Genomic DNA, 2,925 nt, shown 5'->3' on the forward strand with positions numbered 1-2,925 from the left:
TTGTTTCAACCAAAATTTATTTTAAATTCAATGTGAGATGTTTTGAGACTAACAGCTTTTCCCAGTTAAGATGCTTACAAGATCAATTAATGAAAGAAAAACAAAACAGACTCCAGCCCGCTTACTCAACAACAAAATTTATTCAAAGAATCAACACCATAATTAGGGTCTATTAGTAATTTAGTTTCTGAAATTTTAGTAAAAAAACAGCCCTTCATCAGTGATAGGGAATTAATAAGAAAATTCTTAAGAACTCTTACAGAGATTATACTTCTGATTTTAAAATATTAAGAAACTATTTCTAAAACTGGAAAATCCTGAAACAGTTTTCTTTTTCCTGAGCTATCCTCATACAAAAAGAAGTTTGTTTGCCAACAGAGTAGAGCTTTTTTATTTGAATCTGGTAAGTTTACTTTCTCTTTTTGAACTGCCTCCTACAATTCTGGGCAAACTTATTAGGGCATGGAAGTTAGACATGACAGAGGAGCAGGAAGGGGAAGGGTAAAAGTAAAGGGAGATACATTAGAGTTCTAGCATCAAAAGTTGTTTTTATATGTATTTATACATATATTTCGGAGAAGGCAATGGCACCCCACTCCAGTACTTCTGCCTGGAAAATCCCATGGATGGAGGAGCCTGGTAGGCTGCAATCCATGGGGTCGCTGAGGGTCGGACACGACTTGAGCAACTTCATTTTCACTTTTCACTTTCATGCATTGGAGAAGGAAATGGCAACCCACTCCAGTGTTCTTGCCTGGAGAATCCCAGGGATGGGGGAGCCTGGTGGGCTGCCGTCTATGGGGTCACACAGAGTCGGACACGACTGAAGTGTCTTAGCAGCAACATACATATATTTATGTTTAACACACATAGGTATGTATTATATATTATGTTGTATATTATATTTCATGTCTGTTACATATATTTATATTATATATAATATATACATATATATAATATAGATATACAGATACATAGAGGAAGAGGGAGCAAGTGAACTCTGCATTGATTAGAACTCTTTGGTACAAGTATCAAAAACCCATCTGTTCATCTGTTCCAACAGATTTCTAGGCGGAGATGTACTTTTTTAAGGAGATTCACACTTACTCATGTTAAGATTTTGCATCTCATCACTTCTTCCTTAGTAATCTCAGCATACATTTGGTGATAACTTACTCATTTGCCTATTCTTGACTAGCAACTGTTTACAGAGTGCCTGCCATGTAACGAAAGCATTCTAAGCACTGAGAATTCAATGAATAACATGGAAAAGATCCCTGCTTTCCTGTAACTTATGATATAGTTGGGGAGGGGAAAAAACGAGTTGAAAAAAATCACATTGAGGAGCATAGTATAAAAGGAAAGAGAGGAAGGCGACTGATAATAGCAGTAGAGACTCGTTATGACGGGCAGGGAAGGATTTCTGAAGAGGTGACGGTTAAGTTGTACGTAAAGGATGAAAAGGAGGAAATTATAGATGGAGTGGACAACATTCCAGGTAGAGGGAATGGTATGCAGAAAGAGTTTCGAGTTTTGTGTTTTTTTGACTGCATAGCTTGTGAGATCTTAACTCCCTGACCAGGGATTGAACCTATGCCCTCAGCAGTGAGAGCATGATATCCTAACCACTGCACTGCCAGGGAATGCCCAAGAGTTTGGAGTTTTTTATGAATTGGAAGAAGACTAGGGAGGCTGGAGTGTAATGAGATGAAAATGGGACATACGAGGAAGTGAGAGTGATAAGCAGGTGCACCACCTTATAAAGTCTCTTAGACTATGCCACGAAAATTTGATTTTCCTCTGAGGGTCAAGCAGAAGAGCAATTTGGTCAAATTTGTGTTTTAAGAGGATCACTCTTGCTGCTCTGTGGAGGCCAAATTAAAAGATGGCAAGAGTGGAAGACAGGAGAGCAGTTAGGAACCCATCAAAGTTGTCCAAGTGAGAGATGAGGTGGCTTGGACTGAGGTGGGGAAAGCTGAGGTTGGAGAGAAGGGGATGGGTTTTATTTATTGATAATTTGTATTGAAATATACTTGCTTTAAAATGTTGTGTAGTGTCAAGTGTACAGTAAAGTGGTTCAGTTACATGTATATAAAGAGGGTGGGTTTGGGATAGGTTTGGGAGGTAGATTGGACAGGACTCACTGATAGACCGGAAATGGTGAGAAAGACAGGAATTGAGATTCACTCTTGGGTTTCTGGTCTGAGCCTCTGGCTGGCTAGTGGAACATATCAGTTGAAATGATTTGGGTCCATGTAATAGAAAGCCTTGCTGAAATAAAAAGAAATGTGTGGGTTCAGGTAGGTTCGGAGGTAGCACAGGTTTCAGGGTTCACGGAATTCTGCAGTTCTTGAGGAGTCTGGCTTACAGTTAAAGACCCATGTGGGATTTTTCAGGCCTGTTGCCTAGCCTGGAAGGCCTCATGGGGAATGTCCGCTTTCCCTCCACAGCCTTGGTGCACAACCAGTGCCCTGCAGTCTGGGAGAGGGGGCTGCTGTCAAGGCCTCAGGCCTCACACTCCTGAGCTTCTGTCTGTGCATTCCTAGCTCCAAGGCCTTCCATGCGAGGTCTCTTTACTCAGCAGTGGCCACAGGACTGGAAAAGGTCGGTTTTCATTCCAATCCCAAAGAAAGGCAATGCCAAAGAATGCTCAAGCTACTGCACAATTGCACTCATCTCACACGCTAGTAAAGGAATGCTCAAACTTCTCCAAGCCAGGCTTCAGCAATAAATGAACCGTGAATTTCCAGATGTTCAAGCTGGTTTTAGAAAAGGCAGAGGAATCAGAGATCAATTGCCAACATCTGCTGGATCATCGAAAAAGCAAGAGAGTTCCAGAAAACATCTATTTCTGCTTTATTGATTATGCCAAAGCCTTTGACTGTGAGGATCACAATAAACTGTGGAAAATTCTGAAAGAGATGG

This window comes from Bison bison, unplaced genomic scaffold (genome assembly GCF_000754665.1).
Source record: "Bison bison bison isolate TAMUID 2011002044 unplaced genomic scaffold, Bison_UMD1.0 scf7180017864264, whole genome shotgun sequence".
Classification (NCBI taxonomy): domain Eukaryota; kingdom Metazoa; phylum Chordata; class Mammalia; order Artiodactyla; family Bovidae; genus Bison; species Bison bison.